Source organism: Camarhynchus parvulus, chromosome 5 (genome assembly GCF_901933205.1).
Source record: "Camarhynchus parvulus chromosome 5, STF_HiC, whole genome shotgun sequence".
Classification (NCBI taxonomy): domain Eukaryota; kingdom Metazoa; phylum Chordata; class Aves; order Passeriformes; family Thraupidae; genus Camarhynchus; species Camarhynchus parvulus.
This window is the reverse complement of record NC_044575.1, coordinates 22178786-22205735: the sequence shown is the minus strand read 5'-3', so window position 1 is coordinate 22205735 and position 26950 is coordinate 22178786.

Here is a 26950-nt window from a genome sequence, read left to right as displayed (position 1 = left end):
CAGAGGATTGAGTGATCAGTGCTTGCAAGTGGGAGAGAACATGAGTGAGGGTGGAGGACACCCAGTTCGTCTTAGCCGTGACACTAAATTTGGGTTCCTCAGTCAAATCACAAAGCCACCGGTAGCCAAATGAAGTTACTGAAATTTTATTCATTCAAGGCAAAGTAAGAGGTATTTCAAGCCAAATGCACACTAGTGCATGAAATAATTTTGAAGTGTTGTTCCCTTTGATGAGTTTTCTAGATAAGAAATACACTTATGCCAAAATATTGTCATCAAGTCTTTGTTTCCATTTACCTTTGAATCGAGTCATTATGTCATGAGGTTTTCTGTTCATGGTTCACCTTTCCCACTGATTTTTTTTCATACATTATAAAAACAGGTATTATTAGAAACATTCTAGTAAAACAAAACATTTAGTAAAAAAGCTGCTTCAGGATAAAATGAGGTTTGAAGGGACACAGTGTTGCAGTGGCATGACAGTATATATGTTTGATAGAGAGAACAGGTAATTTCAAATTATTTAAACCAATGGAAGTGGTTTGCTGATTTATTTATAACATGTATTTAAAGGACAATTTATGTGAAATACATAATGTGAATAATTTGAACTACACATTCAGAAGCTGTATCAATAGTACAACACGCTATCAGGCACTTTTAATGAGCATCTGCAAGCGCCTACATACTCTTCTTTAGCTACTCCTGAATGTTCTGAGGCTGCCTGCATATCCCCCAAAGTGTCTGGGGGCACAGGGGCTGCTGTTGCCAATGGGTATTTCAGGTTTCTCAGGTTCTGAGATCTCAGCAAAGCCCCAGGGGTGGGAGGTGGTTGTACCTCCACAGCTCTGGGGGTGACAGCCCAGTGCCCCTCTTTGGGCTGAGTGGCTTCCCCTACACACCCATCCCTCCTGTTGTGTGGCTCTGCCTCTGTGTGCACCCTGCCCCTTGCAGCAGTCCCTGATGCCCGTGCTGCTGAGAAAACACCTCTGAGTTCATGCGCATAGAATGGGAATTTCATACTTACAATTCATACAAAAATCATTAGAGGAAAAATGACCAATCAGAAGGGACAATCTGACAGGTAGAATATTTCCATATCACAACAAAAAGGCAAACCATCATCCAAAGTTCTAGAAATATTAAATATATTTTTTATATTTTAAAAAATTTAATGCTCTCATATTTTAATTAATTTTATACTTACATATTGGTAATTTGTTCTTGAAAGCAGTGTTATTTTTCCTATGTGGTTATGAAAATGATATCCTCATTGATAATAACAGTTGAATAAACCTGATGATTCATAATTGTTATTCTAACTCATGAAAGGAAAACAAAATGGTGATTGCTGTACCTTAATTTTAAACCAAAAAGTCTAGGGAGCTCTACAGATTAGTACTTCATTCTAGCAGAAAGTTTTGAGATATTCTATTTGGGACTCAAAAGGTGCTTAAAATCTTGCAGTTTCCTTTAAAGAAGAATTTTAATAGCAGTAAATATTCTTTGCTATCACATTATGCATTTCTCCAGATGCATAAATGCAGCATAAAAATCAGTAAATATTCTATATAAAATGAACTTTCTTGTGTGTATTCCTTTAGCATCTGCTTCAAGATTTTAATTTGCACCTGACCATGAAGTTCTGGTTTTGCTGGGGTACCTGGTTTTCCTGGATGGTAGATTGTTCACATTTCCTCTTGTAAAAATGCTTCAGAAGAGCAATAGTCCTGAAAGTGGTACTGGGTACTTCAAGCCTAATGTTCCATCTCAGGGGAGATGAAGAAATCATGCAATGCTGTATTGATAGCAAGGTTGGAAAATAATTATTACCTTTAACTCTGTTGCATCTTGCATGTAAATTTGTTAATGCATCTAAGAGCATTTAAGTCAATATGGCTTGTGTAGGAATCCCAGATGAAAAGAAACTTAAAGTCCTAAATCCTTTTCATATTCACTCTATTCACTGTTGACTTTCTCCTCTTCATATATATATATACATATATATATATACATATAATTTCACTTTTGATTTATTAGTCATTTAAATAAATTAGTGACTACATTTTTTTCATTTAATTATTCATTGATGTAATGTATGGCATTCCCATGTTAGGGAACACATGGTCAGTAATTTCACTGCAAGAAGAGCAGGGGCAGTCTAAACTTCTGAACTGGGAAGGTGGCAGAAGGATTGTAGTCCTTGCTGCTTTTGCAGCACTGGGAGGATGGAGGCGAATGGCTACACTGTGTTGAGTTTTTTACTGGAGCATCCCAGTGTCTGTTTCTCTGCGAAGCAGAGAATTTCTCCTTCTTTCTGTGAAGCAGAGAATTTCTGCATTGAATGGTTTCCAGATTGCACAGAAGCAGAGATAACAAAATTTTAGTCAGGATGACCTGGTAGGAAAAGCACGGGGTGGGGAAATCATAATGTGTGAGTGCTGTTCCTTGCTCTGCTACAGACACCTTAAATAACCTTCAACCAGCCCATGAGTATTCTTTAGCATTTCTCCTTGCATGATACCTAATCCTGAAAGAAAATATGAGCTTTATTATATTTGTCTTTGCCAACACTAAGTTCTTTCTGAAAAGGAGTTATTACAACAATGCAAAGTATTAATTCTTTGACATTTTTAAAAACTAATGACAAAGGTAATGCTTCTTTTTTGTGGTAGCATTATGTGTGCAAAATTAGATTGGCAGCAATGGCTGAACAGTACCAAACTCATCAGATCTGAGTCAGCAACTTAAAATAAGATTTAATTTCCTATTTCCAGTACTCTGGATTCACTTTTATGGGGAGAAATTGATTGAGTATTTATTGAACAATACTGCAAGGAAAAACCTTTTATTTTTTCAGCAATGAACCTTTTCTACTCTGGATATGTAACCAACTTTGCATTTTATTTTCAGTAGAAGCATCAACTAAGCTTGAATAATCCATACTTCTCTAGGCTGCATCTGATTAAAAATGATCAATTTACTGGACCACTTTTCAATCTACTGTTTAATCAGTAATTGGTTTCAAGTTAAAAAAATACTTCTGTTTAAAAAAACACATTAGTCTTCTAGTGTCTGATGGGAGATGAATACTGAGGAATACTGATGATGCACATGCACAGAAACCTAATTCTCTAATTCCTGTTTTTCTGCAGCCATCTCTTTTTCATAGAAAACATCCTTCAGAGTCATTCATGAAGAAACAAATCCATATGTTGTAAAGCTGTTAGGAGGCAAGCAAAGACAGCCTGATACACTTAGCACCCTAATTGTCGTGTCTTCCCAGGTTTCTCTGGACAGACAGGCCTTTACTAAAAAAAAAAAAAATAGAAAAAGTTCCCCTTTTACTGTCTCACATTTGCTGTATTCATAGACTTCCAAGGAAACTGGCCAGGTCACAGCACTCACAGTGATGGATCTGAGTAGCTCTGGCTCTTAAAGCATTAGTGGTCTGTGATGAGCAGCACAGGACAGCTATGAAGGATGGATGGCTGATGATTTTGGTGAAGCTCTGTAAGCGTTTTCTGCTTATCTCTTTTTAGTGGATCTAATTACCCATTTTTATCACTGATGTAGACATGTTGATGGTCTGCATTTTCTGTAAGAGTAAATGTGTAATATCATAAATTATTCATTACACCTGTGTGTTTCAATCAGAAGAGGAGACAATAAACAGTAAGAAAAACAGTAATAAGGGCAATGAAAACTGTGTTAGAGTCCATTCTTCTTGAAGTACTGGAAGACATAAGAAATTGCTCCAAGCTGCCCACATACATATTCTGCTTATTTTTATTAGGTAAAAAACCCTTCCCATTAAGCAGTGCATGTCATTGATCCCTTGTGGAGCAACGTGAGGACTGAGCAGAGTTGACACTTTATGAATGGGACAGAGTTACACAAATGTTCCATGTCATGACTCATGGTTTTTTTTCACTTCTAAATCTTGCTGAATAAACTCATTCCTGCAGCCAAAATATTATCTTTATTTAGTTTTGGCAGGAGTGATTTATATCAATTAGGGGCTTACTTAAATGCAAAATATGTTTTAAAAATATATATAAGTAACATTGATTCATCAGGGTTTTTTTATGCTTTAATACCAGGCTAAAAACTCTTGGCTATGTTCAAGTAAGCATCTTAATTCAGGGATCATGTTCTGTCTCTGATCCTATGACTGTCATTGCTAATGCTTATATTAACATACTCATATATCATGAGGTTACAGTCAGATCATAAAATAATCACTGGCTTTCCTTGTTAACTTTCATAATACAAGGTTATTAACTCCAGAATTCAAACACTGCAGAATTGGAAAAAGAAGTGAGTTTTGATATCTAAAGCTTTAGTAGAACAATTATACACAAGACTTAATGAAGAAATTAAGAGAAAAAGGACACTTTGTAGTCAAGGATAGATCCATCCTTTTTCTGATCTTGAAACCCTGTAGTATCTTACTGCTTTATCAGATAAATTTAGTCTTAGTGCCATGCCTTGCTTCCCCAGAGTCTTATCAGTAGAATGTGTATAAAAGGATTTGGGAACAGAAGTCAGCTAAGTTTATAGTATGACAGGACAATTTGGACTGGAAAGAAGCACAGGAGATCTCCAGTGCCACCTCCTTCTCCAGTCAGGGTCAGCTGTGGGTTGGACTGGGACACTTAGCTGAGCCTTGCAAACCTCAGAGGATGGAGGCAGCACAGCCTCTCTGGGCAGCCTCTTGTGCTGTTTGACTGCTCTCATGGAGAAAGGTTTTTCCTTGTATCTGTTCTGAACTTCTGTTGTTCCAGCTTATGCCCATCCCAGCATGCAGCACTGTGAAGAGGCAGGCTCTTTCCCATAACCTCCTAGAGGTGCTGCTATAGGGGTCTCCTGAAATCCCTGCTTCTCCAGCTGGACAGGCACAGCTTCCTCAGCTTCTCCTCCCAGGACAAGCAGCCCCCAGCCATCCTGATGACCCTCTGCTGAACTTGCTCATCATCTTTGCTGGCAGACCAAACCTGGACACAGCCCTGTAGCTGTGGTCCAACATGTGCATAGCAGAGGCAGTTCATCACTTCCCTTGATCTGCGCTGCTGCTGCTGCTGCTGACACAGCCCAGGAAATTGTTGGCTTTCCTTGCTGGCAGCACACGCTGTCCAACAGAGTGTCCACCAAGGCTCCCAGACCTTGGCAGCACAGCTGCTCTCCTGCTTGCCAGGAAGAACTCTGCAAAGTACAGATCATGAAATGAAGACATGGAATATTTTATTCTGATTCCCAAGAAAGATATTTTGACATATTTTTGTTCTTTATGTTTTCTTTGAACAATTAAAGCTCAATTACATTGATCCAATTTTGCAGAGAACTAGAGTTATGACAGAACTCTACATCATCCTGTCTGCATATCTTAAATCAGTTGTAACTACTAATCTATCCTTTTCCCAGGAAGATCCTAGCAAAAGTTTTAAACAATATTATTCCATTTATTGAATTCAGCTTGATTGGAATGTGTTATGATTCTCATATTTTACTGATATTTTATAGGAGTGGAAAATATAATATGTAAATTGACTGTGCAGGAAGAAAAATGGTCAGAAGAGGAAAAGTGAAGCAAAAATAGTATCTGCCAGACAACCAGCAGTTATTCTTTTGCAATTGACTTGTAAAACAGAAACAGGATTTGTGTGTTTCAATCATACCAGTAAACAAATAAATGAAGCCCTTATGCAGCATTTTGTGCAGGATACTGTGGACTTTATAGCTTGTTTTTTTGCCATTTGTTATGAGAAAGGGCAACAGATTGGAAGAAGGCAGCATTAAACCATAAATTAATGAACTGTAATGTCTTTAAATCCCATTGTGAGCTAATGTTAGATTGTCATTGGTTAAATGCTTTCAAGGACTGATATTAATAACACTCTAAGGGAGAGATGTCAGCTCCCTAATGGAATGGGGCCATTCAAGCAATATATTTGAAGACTGGTCAGCAAGCTAGCAAGAGCAAAGTGTATGCATGGAGACAAGGGAAAAGGAAGATCAGAGGATCATCACTTAATCCTTCCATCTTAGATTGTCAGAGATGAGAGAATAAATCAGTTTTTCACAAGAACACTTTGTCCTGCTGGGCTTGTGTGATGCTGCAGTTCCAGGAACAAAAGCGACAGGGGAAGATATTTATTACAATACTGCTCTGAAAATGAAATGAAAGCTAGTAAAAAATCCTGCTCCCTAATTACAAAATAGAAAGTTGTTAAAAATATCTCTGCGTTTTCTATCGTCACAGTAACATTCATCCCACAGGGGTTTAGAGATTTTCTTCACTTTCCATGCATAAGTATGGGCATACATTTCTGCCATGTTTCACTGCAGCTGCTTAAAAAATGGACATTGGAAATGAAAGAGAAACAAGTCTTTAAATGAAAACGCAGAGGTATTGTAGTAGGACAGGATGGAATTTAGCCAGTTCCTGAAATAATAACTGAATTGATTTTTTTTCTTTTGAGAAGATATAAGACTATACTTGAAGGCACATACTACTAGGTTTGTCAGAGTATTTTTCTTCTTTTTTTTTTTTTTTTGTGGAGCTGAAAGTCCCTGTTGGTCAAAACCATATGCTCAATAGAGATTGGGTCTCCCATGCTATCTTTCTACTGTTACAATGTTCTATAGGTCCAGACGCCATCCTCTGTGAGGTGTGTTAGCTGTGACAGAAAATGAGACTGGTGCGGGGTCAGACGGTTTGGTACAAGCAGTGCACTGACCAAGATACACAGTGGGAAAGCCAAGAGGGTGCTGGAGGCTTAAGGATTGCTGGAAAGGCATGAAGATGGCTACTATTAATCCCAATAGGAGGTATGAAGTGGGAGGAGAAAAATTCTGAGGTGGGAGACGAGTTGATATTTTTATTGAGAACTTTTCCCTAGATTAGTTATAAATCTGGACATTAGGATTGCTCATGTATTTACAGGGATTGGTGGCATCTGTACCCAGGCAGCATCTTTCCCTTTTCTATTACAAAAAGGGTGTTCCTCTGGGAGACAAGAATGGAGAAAATGCTTCTATTTTAAAATAAGAGCTGTGGAGATTACAGGGTGGGTGATCCAGGGATAACCAAAGACATGCAAGGATGTAATTGCTGTCTTTTAAGAGCACTATATTTAAAAAAAAAAGAAAAAAACCAAACCAAACCAATATTTTTCATAATGCAGGGGTTTCATCTTAACCTAGGAACATACAGCAGTTCAAACATCATTAAAAGGTTGCATCTTTTAGTTTTTGGAAAACAAGATCAGCAGATCATGATGTGTTGGTGGGCGGGTAGAGAGATTTAGAGTCTGCATAACAAACTTGGGAGACACAGATACATCCTTTGGGACATTTTGTCTGTGTGCCAAGGAGCACTCCCTCCTGCAGCACACAGTGCGACTGATGGTTTTAGTTATGGCTTCAAGGTCACACCCTAATGCATGGGGTTGATTAAAAGATTATTCTGCCATCATTGTACCAACTGTACATTGGTATGGCACAGATTTCTTCTAAAATATAAAAAGAGAATAATCTCCTATATTTCCACATTGATCTATACTAAACCTAATAGTAAACTCACAATAGCCAAAAAGGTAATAACATAAATACCCTGAAGGGTCTTGTTCCCATTAAACATCGGAGAGATGGATTTGCCTTTCAAAGAATTTTATTGGTTAAATGAAATCACACAAAATAGTCCAGTCCTCACAAATTTTAGAAGATGGTACTGCGACCTATAAAAGGAATGTATTAATCTTTACCTTTATTGGTTTTTACATGAAAGACTGCCATTTCCTGTTAGAAAGAAGCATTTTTATTAGTTGTCTGAAAGCAGTGGAACAGTAAATTTTTACTTTTGATTTAACAAAAATAACATTGTATAAGTATACAATGGCAAAATATTTCTTGGGAAATACACATTTGGATAAAAAGGGGGTGGGAGCTATTAAGAACACAGATATATACACTGAGACTGGTGATAGGAGATCACATGGGAACCTAAGCGATTCTGACAGCTTTTCTGTTTTAATGGTATTCTTGTTTGAGAAGATCCTGGATAAGAACTTGTACTTCTTGCACCTGCCTATTCTGTGTGAAGCAAAGAGTTCAACAGTTCAGGTATTCCTGAATGCAGTTTGCTTAGATTTCCATCATGGAGAGAGAGCTGTGCTTGATCATGGTGACAGCTGAGGCTCTCAACAATGCTGTGCCAGGCATCAGTGCAGAAGGTGGCATGTGGCTGTTGTAGACAAAAGGAAAGGAAGACAGGGGAGATTAAAATAGTTTTTAGGCATTTTTGAGGATGTTTTGCAAGGCGCTGCAAAAAGTTTAAATATCAGTAGTGGTCCACATATTCATTTGGAAACTATCACTTCAGAGATCACAAGGGCTCATGAGTCAGGGATTGTCATCCACATCTTCTGCCCATGTGTGCAGTGAGGACTCCAGGCCCTTTTTAGAAAGACAGAGAGCAGAAATTGTGTATATGTCTGACTGCCGGCACTTTGGGACTGACAGGAATGGTTTCTATTTTTCCTTCCCCATATGGACTATCAGAGGAGCAGTGAAGAAAAGCAGTTATTTCTGTTTCCCATGCTTCAATTTTCTTTGTACAGAGAAAAAATAAAATAGAAAGAAAATTGAAATAGGAAAAGAAAGGAAAGCTGAATAACAAGGAAGGTCAATTATCAGTTGATGACCACGAATATCGAAATATATGTTCATCTCTAAAAGACACAATTTGTGGTGGCTACCCCACACTTTACCCTTAGCAAGTGTGAGAGATTGCTTGTCTTTAGCAAGATTCCTTTCATCCTGTCTGCAGGAACTCTCTAAAACCATGTCTGCCCATCCCTAAACTAGAAATTCAACTCCCAAAATCAAATCTGTCATCTTCTGCATCTCTTCAGTCCTGTTATTTTTTATCAGTGTTAGTAGTAATTTTTCTCTTTTCTGGCCTTTTTGTGCAGAGTGATGTCTGTGTTTTCTATATCTGGCACAGACTGTGCAGATGAAAGGCTCACAGGATGTGTTCCCACCACTCATCCAAGTGGAGAGGTCAGGCTTGAGACAGAATTGCCCTGATCTTCTGCACCTCTCTGCCTTCCTGCAGCCCTTGCTCCTGGGAGAACAATGTGACTCCAAAGAAAAACTCTTTTCCCCCATTTGCAAAGGACACTTATCTTTCTAAGGGAAAACTGGAATTATTGGGAGGACTGGAGAGCTGCTCAGCCAGCTGCAACCATGGTGGCGTGACTCTGAACAGCACAGGCAATGCTGTAATGAGCAAGATGCTGCCAACTGTTACTTCATCTGCCTTGAGAGTTTGGGAGTAAAGAAATGAGGAAAAGGAAGGAAAGTGCAGCCAAAGGCACTTAAATATCATTAGAATTATGTAAATCAGGCAAGTTAAAAAGACAGAACCTAAGTGTTATTTCCCTCCAGGGGAGTTCTGGGGATAAGTGAAAGGGGGGAGCAATGTCTTGAAGAAAGATGAATTGACAATTTTTCTACATGAGATTTTCTTTGAGTAGATGGAAAATAACCCTATATTGATGTCTTATTTTGCAAGAATGATAAATATAAATACAGAATTTAATCTTTAAGAATAGTATTTATCAAAAGGCTCATACCTGGCTTTTATATTTTAGCTGCATGAGACTTAAATAATATTTACATTTTTTGGTTACTCTCCCAAACTGATTAAAATAGTTTATATTTAATTGCACATTACTTAAATTATTTTGGGTTGTACATAAGAAATTCAAAGCTCAAGGTAGATAGTAAAAACATGGCTATTAAAGACCATGACAGATATGTATTTCCATGGTCAGGAGCCTTTACAGCTGTGACTTTAACTATTGAAAAGATATTCCCTACAAATACATGTGTTAGCGAGGATAATGTTCAGCAGGGGTGCAGGAGGCTGGAGCAAAGCATCCTGGTCTGCACAGCTCGGCTGGAATGGGCGTGTGTGACTGATGAGAGCCATCAGTTCTGCTCTGTGGTTGCCCTTCAAGGGAGTTTGGCTCAGGTCAAGATGGGGTGACTCTATTTATAATTGCACATCTCTAAATGTCCCAGATCTTTGCATAGAGGTTCAAAATTAGGAGAAATTGAGTTGTGATAACCAGGAGAGTGTGGACAAATTACTAAAGAATTCCCTTGTCCCTGTGGCAAAGGACACACAGTAGCACTTGTGAAAACAAATTGGTATTTCTGTCTCAGATTTCAGCTTATGCCTCTTCCCATTCACTGTACGGATAAACAAAACTCTTATCTGAGTTACAGTGCTAAGGATGGAGATATTAACATGTGGGGACATGAATTTCTGCATGTAGCCATCTTACTAGAGCAATGCCTCCTGCAAAGAGAGAGGCTCCCTGTAATCAGAGCTCTCTGCAGTGGCAAGAGAAGGAGCAGATGAAGAGGTGGGGAGTTGCCATAAGAGCTGAGGAGCATCCAGCCAGGGGCAGTGCTGGATTTTATGGAGAATATGAGCATGCACAAAGGATTCAACAGCTAACAGAACATAGACAAAGCCTGGGCCCAGTACACAAAGGGTTTTTGTTTGGAACTGCCAGTACATCTGCACTGCAAAATACTGGCCCACAGAAATAACTAAGAAAGCTGACTGTGGCTGCAGAGAATTCTGCCTGGGATTGCTTTGCTTCTCAGGAGCATTTTGCAGGCTATCTTGTGCACCTAAGCCACCTAACAGAAATCTTCACCTTATATTCTGCAAGGTGTTGTGGTTATATCCTGATTTTCAAAGCAAAGAGGTCAAGACTGATGAAGGTTTGATGGCTGAAAAATCTGAGCATTTGTTACATACGGCTTTGGCATAATTTATGGGCACAAACCTGGCTCTTCAAATCAAAGTGAGGGATTCAGAAACTATTCATAATAAAGAGTAGTAAATGGGGCTGTCTTAACAATGCATCATGGCACTAAAAGTATGCAAATGTTGCTGCCATCATGAGGAGATGTAAGATTTCAAATCCTGTGAGAAGTGATATGCGACCATAGCTAGGCCAGGGCTTTTGAGGATTTTTGTCAGCCCAAATGTATTCAGCTCTAGACGTGCAGTTAAGGGTTAAAGACTGGATAGAGATTTCTGGATTTGTCTGAATAGGAAGAGCAGCAAGTGAAATTGTAGTCACAGCAGTTCCTGAGAGAGGAGACTTTTTGGAAACTGCTCTTTGGTTGTGTTTTAGCAGTTAATTCACCCGAATAGTGAATGGCACTTCCAATGCAGCTCATGTGAAAGGGGAAGAACAAGAGCTTGGAGGCATGCAAGCCTAGCTGCTGTTTTGGAAGCAAAATCTTTTCCTCCAGTGCTGCCACTGGACCTGCTCAAAGTTGATTTCTTAGCTTTCTTTGCAGGAAGAGAATAATCAAATACTGAAAGACTTAATATGTGAAATCTCTTGAAATTACTAAATTTACTACATATGAAGAAAAAAATGCCTGAATGCTAAGAGTTTTAATGACCTTTGAAAATATTTTTTGCTTTGTGTCATGTCATGGATATTGCATACACCCCACAGTATCCTTGAGAATCTTCTATTCTGGGGACAGCAGTGATGTGACATGGATTTTGTAAATTGTGCACCAGGATTAGTCTGTTGCTTTTCCCACTGACTCTGAGGGGACAATGCTTGAGAACACATAAAACTCCAGGTATTTCAACACAAGTGGCTGATCTTGATTTTTTGTGAAGTTGCATGAGGCTCTCACATCTGCTTGACTCAGCAGTAGGACAAAATCCATGTTAGTGTGACACTGCACAGAGGGGGCAGAAGACAGTGTGTTTCAAGGACAGAAAATCAGACTCCAAAGAAAAACCACTGTGTTTCAGCCTTACCATAAGAGGCTGCTCTGATGACATTGCAGCAAGACTCTACTTTTCAGAAGTGTCTAACAGATGTGAGCCATAGGAAACTGCACAGGTACCTGCTAATTGGGCCACTCCACTTGAGAGGCTTTTGCAATGAGTCATAGGTGTAACCAAGTTGTAGGTTCATAACACTGTTTTATTCATAAGTCTTAGCTGAGAGATACATCAGTGAGTTGTGCTTTTAGATGTTCAGGAGGAAAGATAAGCAATGGCCTACACTTTTTAGAAACCTGAGAGTTGTACTGAAAAGATGCAAAATGGTTCCCAGGTCAGCAGAACCTCACCTGCAGAGCTCCAGAGGCGGGCAGTGATGAGGAGTCCTCAAACAGACAAGAAATGGGTAACCTAGTCAGTCTGGACTCAACACAATTAGGAAATAAGGGCAGCTGCTACTCACAGAATCAAAGTGTGATAAGAGGCAAGGACTTCCATCTGATGGTGAGTTCAGGACTCAGCTGGGTCTCACAGATCCTGACACACAGCGGGGGAGGAATCAAGTGGCTTGACCAGCAGCAGGAGCTGTCCCAGAGGCTCAGTGATTTCTCTGTTTCTCTGCTGGGGAGCCAGTGTGATTCACCCTGCTCTCCAGCACAATGCAGGTCCTGCTGAGCTCCTGCAGGCTTTGTAAATGGACATTTTCTGTCTGCAAAGGGAGTAGGACACTCAAAACCAAGGAGGGGATACTTTATGCTATTCTACCTTAATGGTTGTGCTCCTGCCTTGGAGTGCTGTCTTACAAACTCCTCCAGGTGAGGAACTTGGGGGATGCTCATGCCTTCTGTGGTTCAAAAAGTTCTGGATCACAGGGCTGCTACCCACAGGGCAGCAACAAATGCCAGGTTGAGGTGCACAGCTCTGATTTCCTGTTCCCAGGTGCTACAGATGATCAGCCTCTGCACAGTTTGTGTAAAACAGTTACCATTCTCAAGAAGATTTTGATGGCTCTCTGCTGAGATGGAAAGGTTTATCCAGAGTGGGGAATCTGAACATATGCCACAATCTCAGGAAAAGGAGCAGGTCAGTCACCATGCAGAGGTGCTGTACCCTCCCTTAAATCCACTGACCTTGGCTATGTTCTCATAAGATGAAACTGCTTACAAGTGTGGGGACTTTCCCTTTGAAAGCCATGAAAAATCGTGGAGAGTTGGTCCCTAAAAAACCATGCTTTATCTCCAATACTTAATGAGGCCTCAGAAACTTTTATAACATTCTTATTGGTTCTTGAGGACCTAAAACTAATTCTGACTATGTGTTCCCAGTTTTATTCTGCTATGCTTGGTCACCTTTTATAGTTTTCTTGCTGAGAATAACCATCAGTTCCTTGATTTTTCTTTGAATGTTTTTTATCTGTCATCTTTGCAGCACTCTGTAAGAGCGACCTCATGGCACTGCTTTCCTGCTCAGCTCAAGTTTGAATATGCAATTTGCATAAGGCAAATAGAAACCACCACATGCCCTGTTTAGAAATAGTGGTAAGAAAGCAGAACAGTATAACATAGGAAGAGGCTGCAGAGGAAAACATGTATCCCACAAAAATCATTGAAAGCAAAAGCAATATATATATAAATTGCAAGAAACTCTCCTCTAGGGACCCTGGAAAAACAAATGCACAAATACTCTCAAATCAGTATCAGGAAAGCAATACGTAATACATCTCTTTTGGAGACAGGGAGAAGTCAGATCCAAGGCGCACAATGCACCCGGAGTAGGGGGTGAGGAGGGTTTTAGTCAGCCTTCAGGTGCAAAGAATAAAGCCCCTTCTCCCAGCAGGTGACCAGTTACCCATAAACCAAGTGAAAATGGGAACCTGCCTTCTCTAGTCTCTGATGGGGACCTCACATTATCTACACCTGCTTCTCATGCACCTCATGTGCATTTCTCTGCCTGTTTCAGTTCCAGATATGGCTGATCCTGAGCTCTGTTAGCAGGATGAAGTTAAACACCTGGTCTGATCATGCAGCAGCTGTAATGTAAGGCAGCACTGGACAGTGTTTGAAGTGTGGTATTTGTTTACTGTTTATATGTTTTGCAGATAGGTACTGACTCTGTCAGCATGTTCTTTTAATCAAAGGTTCTTTTCTCTTGATCCTGCGAGTGCCTCGAGGTGCTCTGTCTCCTGGGACAGCCACTTGAATAGTGGTGTTACTAAAGTAGGAGTGAATTCTGAATTCTTTTCTCTCCTTTAGATGATAAGAATTTGCTAATGTGGTGTGGCTGTTTTGCAGAGGTGCTGTGATGCATAATCCTGTTCTAAGTGACTATCTTGTGTCTGCTTTGCATTACAGGAGGCACTGAGCCACTGAATTTCTCTTTGGGCAGACCTGCTATGTCAGTCCTGGTGAACAGGCATTTCCAGTGTCATGTTGCATTTGTCTGACCTGGAATTCAAAGACTTGTCTTTGAAGTCAACTGTTTCTACCTTGGTCAAGTTTATACTTTGTATGAAAAAGATGCATATAAGAAATCATAAGAGAACCAGAAATCCTGGTTCTGTTTAGGCTCAGCTGGAAATTAAATACTGCCTTTAACAAGGCCTGAGAATGAACCTGATTCACTGCTTAATTACTCCAAAAGGCAAAGCTTAGGGTTTCAGGTCTATTTTTTCCTTTCTTGTTGTCCTTTTTTGCCCTTTTTCCTTTTCTTATTCCTCCTCCCACCTCCCTTTTCCATTTATTTCCTTAATAATGCAATTCTATCTGTATTTCTCTTCTGCTTATTCCTACCCCTAATTTTAGGCATAGGCAAAATGGAGTGTGGCTGCTTAGTTGGCTCCATGCCAGTGTTAGACCTGGCAGCCACTTCCTTCTGCCAGGAGAGTTGCTGGGATATGGAGGCTGATAGCAACATTTGGCTGAGGGAAAAAAGGTAATGAAAAATCAATGGAAGAAAAATTTCTCCTTTGAAATGTTTAACTTTGCTTTTCATCCCACCTGGTAGCAAAAATAACCTGGCCATATTTTCTCCTCTAGTGGTGTTTACATTGCTAAGAATACTCAAATCGACTCTGCTTATAAGCTTTTCTCCAGTGACAGTCAAGACTAGTTTTACTGGAATTAAAGAAAAGCCTGACTCTTCTGACTTGAATGCCTGCTGGATCTGGTTACAGCTTGTTAGACACCTGTGTCTTAATTTAGGCTCCCATCAAATAAAATACAGCCATGGGAATCCTCTTTGCAGGATTCTCCAATGTCTAAAGACATTTTTGGTGATTTCATATCTGAGTATATCAATGCATCCCAATTGTTTTATTTTTGGGTTTATATCTTAGCTTAATAGGGGCAAATGGGGAGAAATTTTAAGTAGTCTTTGGAGCCTTTGGATTTTTGTTTATATATTTAGAAAGCTGAAATATAAATAAAAATGGTGTTATTTGCTTTTTATTAAATTCTAGGTTGTTCATATAAACTGAAATTGCTCATGCCTAGCCTGTAGGCTAGCTAATAGCTTCTGGGCCATATTCCAGGCTTGTCTATCTTGTGCACTGTTATTCCTTTGGTCTTGTTGAACACATTTTGCCTTTGGTCATACTCATCTTAGTTGGTGCAGCAGTGAAAGGAATGAGTTTCTCTGAAGGGGGTTGGAAGAGATTGTAGAGATGCTTGTTTAAAGATTTAGCAAGGGTCAATAGGAAGTGCATTTGTCTCCTGCTAAATTTATGATGAGTCTGCATCATCAGTTAGTTGCATTATCTGACAACCATTGCTTGAACAGTCTGCTGTCTTCTGGGTGGTTTTATAAGTGATTCTTTCTTCTAAGTTTGTGTGCATTTGTGAACTGTAAAACTCCCTAGCAATGTTTGTGCAAGTTTATTTTTTCCTCCCAACAAATTTCAAAAGTTGTGCTTAAACAGCAGCAAAATGCTTTTCACTTGCAATCTGTGCACTGGGCAAAGTTAATCTCTAAAAGCAATTCTGTTAGAGGTAGGAATACGTTTTATACAGAAGAACCCCAAGTATAGAAAAACCCAAAATTACTCAAAGGAAGCATAAAAAAAATTGCTGGCATAACCAGGATTTTCATTTGTTGACATATTTTTTTCAAAGTTATGAGGTATCTCTTGCCCACTGGCAGCTTCCTCAGGTTGATGTGGCACTCTGAAAATCAGCCTAGACTGAGGTCCTCAGCTTGTAAGTGCATTTCAAAAGCTAGGCTTATACACATGTTTATGCTTGGTGTTAAATCAGCTGCAGCCATCCTGGACCACTTCCCTAAGGATTTATTCAATTTATGTTTCTTTTGCAGTTCTTCCTTTCATAACTGTGTAGATACCACTGCCAAAATGAGCTAGTTTAACTCTGTATTGGGTTGTATTATAGGCAGCCTAAACCTTTCTCAGCAGAAGAATGCTTACTTGATATTTTGGGAATGTTTTTCACTGGACTAGCAAGTTGCCTGTGGGATTAGGAGTCTGCCTATCTCTGCAATCCTGTTGCTGAGTGTTGGCCCCTGGGTTTATCAGTGATTTGTAATTTGTGTAGTTATGAAAAAACTGCTTGCAAGTGTTTACATTAGAGATGTCATCTTCATCTCTGTGTGTAAATATGTTGCTGTTCCTATTATTTCCCCAAACTGTCGATTGTTAATCTGTCATTTTCAACGATCACACCCACTGAACTCCAGTATGCAATAAATTACCTTCTAATCAAAATGGGCTCATTTGCCAAATGTTGCAGGAAACAACCTGGCAGAAATTTATACTTAGCTGATAAGAAATGTCAGAGCCAAATATTCATATGTTAATAAGCGGACCAACAATGCTTACATCCACAGAATTCCCTCAATCAAAGTCAGAAAGGATTGGTCTGGGCAAATCATGTCAACCCATTTCCACAGTTTATTACAGGATTCCTCTGCCCTTCACTCAATGACTTCCCTGGGCTTGTTCAGCTTAATTTTAAAGGAATCAGTGAGGGAAGATTTCACCAGCTCTTTCTACTCTTGCAATGCTTTCTTCTGATGTTCATATTGCATTCTATTTTTCTTAATTTCACTCACGTTAATATAAAAGTATAAGTTTTGAATGAGTCTCATAATTAAATACTGTGTAAATTTAAAACTTAACTGATGTATTCTGCAGTTTCTGATCCTTTTTGGTTGTTTTTGGTTTTGGTTGTTTTTGGTTGCTTTTTTTTAATTCTAACATATGCTATCAAATATAAACTGCTGAATTGGAACCTAATGTTATCCCTAAAAGACTCAGGATGTTGTTTTTTTTAACAGGATCTAAATTCTTGACTCTTTCAGACAAAAGCAAAGACTAAGTGACAAATTATTTCAGTGTAACACTGTGTATTGAAAAGAGCTGTGCCAAAGAGTAGTATGATTGTTATTGCTATTGCTTTGGCCACACGGATATTTCTACCAAAGTGACATAAATAATCTAGCAATGCTCAAGAGCTCAATCAGCACTTCACTACCTCCTTCATGGCTAAACAGGGCCACATCTCCTGATAATTGTGCAGTCTTAGTGTCTCTGTGTATTTGTCCAATAAACAAAACCAGATTGCCACTTTACATTTATTTTGCTGTTTATCAAGTGTTAAACTGAAGGAACCTGTGCATCTTTCTTCTGTATGAGCTTTTCAGGGATGTGTGTGCTACACATTGAAGTACAGCACTGTCAATCTGTGCAATGGAATTGTTGTCAGTTCAGATCATTTTTCCAAACAGTTCACTGTAAAGTTAGTGGAACAAATGAGTGCATGCAGTCTGAAGGGATGGGAATTATGTATCATCAAAGCGATGAGCAAACTGCTGTGATGTTATTAGATTTTTTTAAAGGCATGAAGGGAAACTTTAGTTGTTGTATTGCATGTTATTGTAAGAGCTGAAAGAAACCTGCAAAAAATTCTATTTAATGCTATTAAAAATGACATTAGGTGACATGAATCTTGAAAATCTTTTCTTTTACCTTTCCCTTTACTCAGACCTAATTGCCTTCTCAAATACGGTTCCTTGTGTAGCTCTTGCCCTCTACTGGAATAAAGGAAACACAAGCCTGTGTGTCACCACAGCAGGATTTGAAAATGGTGTGTAGTTTTGCACTTAATGGGTGAAGTCAGTTTCAATTAAAATTTGTGTTCTTTTTGATCTAGAAAGCACAAAATATGCACGACTGCCATGTGCAGGATTTCTCTCTGCTGGCTGGAGGTCAGTTGTTTGCTCTTTAGTACAACCCTAACAGCTGTGCCCTGTGTTGGAAAACTTTAGATTGTTCTGGTGGTTGGAGCCTGTAGGGTACTTGGAACAAGAAGTCCTGTATGAACACCCTTAGGTGGTGATGGTCATCCCTGAGCTCTGTAGTTCACGTTCATAGGAGCTTTTGAAACTGTGTGCTGGCTCCCTAACTAGAAGCATCTCCTCTCTTTTTTTATTAGAACCAGAGGGAATCACTGTTCTGTGTGTGCTGAGAAGGTCTGCAAACCATGAAGTGGGAGATGGGCACAGTGGCTGCTCCAACCTTTAGAAGATATTGACCCTTGCTCTTAATGAATTGCAAATAACAACTCAAATTATTGGTTAAAGAAATAATTGTGCTCTTGTCTGGTTTTTTTGTTATTACCTGTAACACCCATCTCACCCCAAATCCAAAGTGATAGGGGCTTTAGCACTTGCAGTTCAGCCTTGCTTTGTCTGGAGGGAGAAGCCCAGTAGAAAACTAAATGTATCATTCCTTGTTTTTTAACTTCTGTAGGGTGCCCATTTAAGACAAAACTATGGACATTTGTAATGTAGCCCATTTCTGGCAATGACAATGGTGTTGGGGTGCCTCTGTAATGCTGCCTCTAGAGCAACAACATGTCTTGAGCTTGTTACTGCTGTGGCTGTCTTTGCTTCTGTCACAGTATTGCTGACAACTGGCTTCACTGTTTAACCCTCAGCCTATTTTCAGCTCTAGCCAGCTCTGCTAGGTAGCTAACTCCCTCATTAGGAGATGTCCTCCTGTCCTACACTACTTCTCTCTCCCTGATCCTGCTCTCATTCTGTCCCTCTCTTCCCCACCCCTGCCCCATTTTCACTTGTCCCTTTTGCTTGCTGGGCTTTGCAAAGATTCTTCCATAAATGAATGCAGAGGTAGATACATTCCTTATCAAAAAAATCTGTAGTCCCAGCTCTTCTTTTTGGTGTGTCAGAGGTTTAAACACTGTTGTTTTCATTTGCATCTGGTCTCTGAGGCAAATTTTTCATCTCTCTGACTTAAATAAACTGTGTTCTCAAACATGGAGAATTTTAGCCCTAGCCCTTTCAGAAATTACTCTTTCAATTTTTTCTGCGGAGGAGGAGAGGAAAAGAAATCAATAATTTTACTGGGAAGGAGGACAGAAAATCACTGCGTAAAATCTTGCAAAATCCTATAAACTGCTGAGTATTGCCAAGACAATTCTCTGGGTATCATCTGTGCTCCTTGGTAAAGAACAGGCCACAGGACAGGCCAGGTTACCCTTCAAGCAAATAATCCTGGAGCTGGGAAGAAGATGAATTTCTCTCTCTTCCACCAGAATTAGAAATTTTCCAGTCAGTTAGAGAAGGGCAGGAACAGTAAATGGGCTGCATGGTAACAGTAGCAGGAACATGCAGCTACTTAATTAATGTTAAGTAGCTCAAACATGCAGCCTAATACTAATATTACTAATTCTAATATAAATTAATATTGTTAAGGTTGCATGGCCAAGCCTGTCTCAAGTGTTCCATCATGAAGCATGGCCATGCAGCCTTAATTCATCTGTAAGCACGTATCCTTCACAGTGTAATCCCTAATTGCATTTCTCATTCGTGGCTCCCCACGATGGTATTGCATCAGCCTCTGCACAGCAGCTGTCCAACAGAGGGGTGAGGTAGGAGCAGGAAAGGAGCCCTGCTGCTGCAGGCAAACCAAGTGTACAGAGGAAAGGGTGTGCCTCAGGACCAATTCTGCGGGCAAACCAAGTGTACAGGGAAAAAGGTGTGCCTCAGGACCAGTTCTACGGGCAAACCAAGTGTACAGAGAAAAGGGTGTGCCTCAGGATCAGTACTGCTCAGTACCTTCAGCAGTGACACAGACAGGGGCATTGAGTGCACCCTCAGCAGACCTGCAGATGACACTAAGCTGGCTGAGGGGGTTGACACACCTGAGGGATGGGATGCCATCCAGAGGGACCTGGACAAACTCGAGAAATCAGGAAGTGGGACCACAGGAACCTCATGAGGTCCAACAATGCCAAGTGCACGATGCTGAACCTGGTCTGGTATCAATATGGGTCTGGTATCAATACAAGCTGGGGGTTGAAGGGATGGAGCAGCCCTGCCAAGAGGACTTTGGTGGTACTGGTGGGTGAAAAGCTGAGCATGAGCTGGCAATGTGCACTGACAGCCCAGAAAGCCAATTGTATCCTGGGCTGTACCTAAAGAAGCCAGCCTGTGGTCAGCAGGTCAAGGGAGCTGATTCTCCTCCTCTCCTCTGCCCTTGAGACTCCATTTGGAGTACTGCAACCAGCTGTGGGCTCTCCAGCATAGGAAGGATGAGGACCTGTCAGAGGGACTCTGGAGGAGGACCAGGAAGTGATCTGAAGGTTGGAACACCTCTCCTGTGAAGACAGACTGGGAGGTTTGGGGTTGTTCAGCCTGGAGAAGTGAAGACTGCAGGGAGACCTTTCAGTGCCTAAAGGGAGCCTACAAAAACAAATAGTGACAAAAGTTTGGCAGGGTCTGTTGCAACAGAACAAGGGGTAAATCTTTTAAACTGAAAGAACCTAAAACACCTTTAAGTGTTCCCCAAACAATTCTATTATTCCATGGTTTTAAAACTGTCCTGGGCAACACCATTCAACTACTGTTTCTGTGTTATGCAAAGCCTTTCCTTTCAGTTATGCTTCATCAGAGGTGACTAATATTTTTGTGTGTTTTTCACCTATAAGTTGACTCGCAGAAGCAGTGACTATATAGAGATGTAGCTGGAATCTATAGACAGATAAAGAGCAAGAAAATGAAAGAGTTGGCTTGCATCACATGGTGGACTCGACCATACATTTATGAGTCTTAGAGATATTTGTCTAACTTTTTCTTAAAACCTGGGGTGACAAATCCTCCAAGCAAGCAGCTTCAGCATGGTATTGCAGTGTTTATTAAAAAAATTCTAAGTGTTTTATCTTGAATATTCATCTTGCAGTAATGTATAGGACAAGAAAAACAGGTTTAAGAGGATATTGAGATCATACTATTGTAGGGGTTTTGGTGGGGCTTGGTTTATCTTTTAGTAGCAGCCTTTTACATATTTGGAGACTTTTGGTTTCTCTCAGCCTTTTAAGGCTGCATGGAGCTTATCTCTTTAATCTGCTTCTTGTAGATGATGTGTTTTAACTTTCAATCATTTTCATTTCTCTCACCTACATGTTCTTTAACTGAATTTTATTACTCTTGAAATGTCTTCCATCAAATGAAATATTCCTAATGAGGTCCTATCAATGCTAAGTGCAATAGAAAAATAACTTCATGTGTCTTGCAGGCTCTTTACAGTGATACAGGAAAGCAGCAATTTGCATTCGTATCTCATCTTGGATTTTAATAGGAATGAAACAGCTGTTTCACTGATGGTGTTTTCAGAAATGGATGGAACAGTGTGACTGGAAACTTCCAAAATAATTCAGCTTGAGGGGAAAAAAATGCTTCAAGCCAAGTAGTTGGATTCTGTTGATTGTAGGCTAAAGGAAGGCTCAGGTAATCTTGAAATAAGTTGACCTCAGCTTTACCTGTAATAAATTTACCTGTAATAAGTGTCTGTGCAGACCTTCAGGCAGATTTTCCTTACCACCCCAGGGAAACCTTAAATATCCCTATTGAATGAGTGGCCAGAAAGTAAGTACAATGGCATGAACTTCATCAGGCAGTGACTTTAATGGGAACAGATTTAGTCTTCAAAGAAAAATAGTTTGCCTAGGGAATTGTTGTTATCATCATGCCTTGCACTATAGGGTATAGATGTGTTTTGGTTTTATTCTTTTGAGAATTCCAATGAAAGCTGACTAAATCAAAATTCTCCTGACAGTGGATTGAATGCTGATGAAGATATAATTTACCATGTTACAGCTGTTTGCAACATAGTGAAATTGTTGATGTGTGCCTCTTTCATGTATAAGTAGTATTCTTTACCAAAAAATATATCTTCGGTATTGGTTGGTTGGTATAAGCACATCAAATATTATATCAATTATCTGCTTCCCTTATTCTGAAAAGCATTTGACTCCTACTCAATCTCAAGCTAAGAGGCTCAGTAATTCTAACAAATATTTGAAATAAAAAGCAATGACTACTGTCAGCTCTTTCCAACAGGTTTTTGGGTTTGTGTTGACAGGCTGTGCAGGGGTGCGCTGTGGTTCTTAGGCCCTCATCAAGAATTTGCAAGAATCCTTGTAATACTTTATTCTGTGGTTAAAATCTTTTGCTGTTTAATTCTTGGTGTCTGCTTCCAAGTGATTATTTACTCAAAGCTGGCATAAGAAATGGACTTATGTAAAATGTTATCCACAAATTCTGGTGTCCAATTTGTATTAAACCCCATCAAGTAAAACAGTGCATTAGTTCAGGGTTCTGGATAGTTTGTTGTGGTGGTCAGTCACTGTCAAGCCTTGGCACTGTCAGGCTCATTAACAAGATTGCTCTAAGCTGCTAGAGAAACTGTTGCATTAATTGTCATCATCAATGTCAAGAGGAATAAGGTCTGAGCTTTGAAAATGGTGGCAAGGGAAAATGAAGGACCTAGTCTTAAAGGTGTCTTACTGCTTCATTCAGAGCAGCAATTACCTTTCTCAGACCCAGATGTCAAGACATACTGGATACAAATAATATAAAGATTAACATTTCCTCTGATAAATATGTTCGACTTCGCAGTGATGCTTCTGACATCCACAAACATGAACATCACAGAACCAGATGCAACTCAATTGGAAGGCTGAGTCGATCTCTCTACATATGCAAACACTCCCAAATGCTTCTTTGGGAGATCAGATCTGTGTCCGCTTCTATGGAATTTTGCAAATCTTGGGTAGAACACTTCTTACAGAATGTAGCCTGAGTCTTGCTAGGTAAATGGAACATTTTCCTTCTTCATTTAATTATCTGTTATCCACGTTCAGTTGCTATCATTGATGTGACTGAGCTGAAGCCATTTATCGTGGTTCTAAGTAATCCTTTATTAACTAATTAAGACAGTGAACTTCTAAAATAGCTTCAGTATAATCCCAACAGAGAGGGAAGCCATGCTAAAACTCTTATAAGTGAATTGCTGTCATCTATTATTCTTTTATATTCTCTCACATCCTTAAAGCAATGGGAGTCCCTCATATTTTAAGGGAACTGCAAGCATGCATTTTGTTGACAAAAGAGGATTTTATTTTGTGACAGACATTGACATTTTCTCTTACCTCTTTCTGGGAAACTGCTAACTCAGATCATACGCAGTTGCCTGCATGCCCTCATCATGGTTCTGCCTGAAAACTCTCGAGGATAATAGCTTAGCTGTGAATACCCTTGCAGTATTCATGGTCCAATTGAGGAAATGCTGTAGTGAGGAGCATAAGCATCTCAACATTGTCTGTATTGATTTGACAAAAGCATCTAATGCTTTCACTTGATCTACTTTGTGAGAGTTGATGTGAACTAGATTGTTCTGATATTCTTTTAGCCCATTCTATTAGTGATGGGAAAGATCCTGTGCAATAGAAAATTTTTCTTCAGTGGAGTTTAATCTTTCTTCTGTGGAATTTCTTATGAAAGATGGAGTAGAGCAGGGTTGTAGATCCACATCTACTCAACTTCTCATTTCAGTACTGTGGATCTTGACTTTAGCATGTGATATAATGAGGGTAATTTCTTCAACCCAAGCAAATTTATTCAAATCTAAGTTTTGTGAAACTAGTCAGCAGCAGATCTATATAATTTCACTGCTTTGTAAGATCATCTAAACACTTTTACCTTGCAAAGAGGATCTAAAGACAAGGACATATTTTGCCTTTCTCAAAGCCCTCTCTTTGTTGCAGTTACAGACTGAAAAGTACCTATATTCTTGATATTTTTCTCTCTCTTAATTGATGATTAAATACCTCGGTGTTCCTGGAAAATGAGCATTTCTTGAAAGACATTTAAAAATTTTTTTGCATGAAGGAGGAATACAATTCTCAGTACAGATCACAGATTTATCCTTTGATTGTCTTCACTTTGCACAGGCTAGGCGCAGCATGGAGATGCAAATTCCAGAATGCTCAATTATTGGAAGATTTCTTCTAAGTTAGCCTGCTTGTGGTGACAAACCACCTAAGTGACATGCAAGGATATCCCTAAGTCCTCCCTAACTGCATGCTAGATCAATGATTGTGAGGAATAAGCTTTGAGACATCTGGAGACACATCTTTCCTTATACTAGCATAGCTCTTGATGTGAAACACACAGCTAACTTGGAGGTCAAGCAAGAAAAGAAGTTTAGAGGGATTCTTTTTCTGCTTCTCACTCATCTAAAAATCATATATTCAGCTTCTAACTGTGCATATTATGTGCAGGATTGGGAAATTAAATAAGGCCTTAAGAAAGAGTAATTAATTAATTTCATTAATAAAATGACAGAGAGAACTAGATGGATTTAACCAGGTTTTGGGAGGGGGTGGGACATTTTCTTTAATATTTCTGTATGACACAATGATGTGCTGCAGTCAGTACCCTTCTAACTGAACAGGAATTAGCTGTTCCTGACAACATTTTATAGCAATGAATGTGCTCTATTAGTGTGATGCATACCTGCACTCTTAAGCATAATCTGTATTGCCTTGTGATGGCAGCTCTGTGGTGTCTGTGAATTGATTGGATAACTTGAGCCCAGCTAGGGCTGCAGTGGCACCTACATTACAAAAACCTCCTTAAAACCCAGACATCTCAAATCCAACACCCTGTGCTAAAGGACTGAACTGCTTGTAGAAAGAACTTTTGTTCTCTTCTCCTTTTGCCCTCTCCAACAGGAGCACCAATGTGAGATGCCCTGTGTGTGAGTGTTATGTGGTTGCGTAGCTCAGACTCTAAACAGAGGAGTTGAGTCTCTGAAGCCATTAATCTTTCCCTAGAGCTAAATTCATGATATAATTTATGTTTTGGAAATCATAGTGTAAACTAACAGGCTCAAGCAAAAAGAAAAATATAAAAATAGAGAGGAGGCATTTGCAGGGCACAGACTGAAAAACAGTCTAATCAGATTGAAGGAGATGATGTATCCAGTGCTGCATACAATTATTAAGATATAGCTGTGTGTCTTGCTGTACTGGGACTTCAGGGCACTGTGTGTGGGTTGCTATTGTATTTAAAAAATAGGGGAGTCGTGAGGAAAGGCAACAAGGATCTAATCTTTGAGAATGTGCCATAGAGGCCGCCCCCAGAGAGGACACCAGATCTACTCGGCTCTTGCTCAACTTTGTAGATCAGCACAGCTCTGTTACAGTGGTAAAGAAAACCCCACAGATCCCTGTGCAGTGCTGCTCTCTGGTGCTGTTACAGCACCTGTCTATATTCTGACACTGGCCAGGAGGACCTTTATTCAGACTAAAAGATTATTGAGTGGTGTGCAGTTTAGCTCAGGTTCTTCCAAATGCAACAGATCTTGAAGCTTCCTAGCTCTGGACAAACGAACTTCTTATTATTGGTGGTGCTGTCTGAATTCAATTTCAAAGCTTAATGGGTTTTAGATGTATGTGCCAACTGGATTTCAGACAAAAAGGCAAACACCAGAAGTTGAAAGGCTGTAATGTATTAATGTATTAACAATACACAGGGCAGTTACATGTTCTGCCAGGTGAGATCCTGTAGCTTCATCATTACTATAACAGGACTATTTGTAAATTAAATTGCACTCTTAGTGAGAGACTACTTTTAGAGGTTTGTTTTTACTTTTTAACTCTTGGACCATATTGAAATGTAAATGTAAAATATCAAGGGTTTGGTATTCAGCTGATTGAGCTCTCTCAGCTCTAAAGTTTGGTCTCAGTAGTTAGGCAGAACCTCCAAAAGGGTGCCCTGTAACTGTGGCATCTCTCTTTTATCTTGTACTTGCTCAGGAAGGAAGTGGAATAGAAGATGTTGTGCAAGATTTCTGGGCAGAGACGAAACAGGACCCTAAGATGGCTAAGGTCATCTGTCACTGAGGCAACATGTTCAAACAAATGTAAATTAATGTTGAACTTATCCAAAACGGAATAGCTGATCTTATCTGAAAAAAATCAAAGTCCTTATGCTTTGTATCAGGTTGGCTCAAATTTTTTTTGTTTAGGCTTTACTGAAGGAAAGCTGTAGATCTGTGTACCTTTCAAAGGTTCCTGCAGAAAGTTTCCCTGAAGAAATATTCTTTTACTGAAAAATTCTTCAGCCTGCTCTGTCACTCAAACCTAGCAACCTCAGGGCCCTGTAAAAGTGGTCAATTTCTAAGATCAATGAAGTCTAAATATATAATTAGATAAGTGATAGGGACTAAAAAGAGCCACAAAACAAATAAATTAATCTGGTAGTTGTCTGTCACATCTTTGTCAGATAAACAAAACACTTCTATTTGAAATTTCATGTTGTTACAAGTTTCTTCATTTGATGTCTGCCGTGGGTTGTCTGTGGGAGAGAAAATATAAGAAAAGGCTTGTGGGTCGAGACAAGGGCAGGGAGAGATCACTCAGCAGTTACCATCACTGGCAAAACTGACTCATCTTGGGGAATTTAACTGAATTTATTGCCAGTCAAATCAGGAATAGGATAATGAGAAGCAAACCCAAATCTTAAACATGCCTTTCTCCCACTCCTCTCTTCATCCCATACTTAATCTTATTTCTGATTTGTTACCTTTGCCCCACAGTGGCACAGGAGGACAGGGGAATAGGGATTATGGTCAGTTCATCACACGTCGTCTCTGCCACTCCTTCCTCCTCAGGGGTCCCTCCCAAGGGATGCAGTTCTTCATTAATTACTCCAGTGTGAGTCCTCCATGGGGTCACCAGTCCTGCCACCAAACCTGCCCCATCATGGGATCCTTTCCCCAGGGTTCAGAGGTCC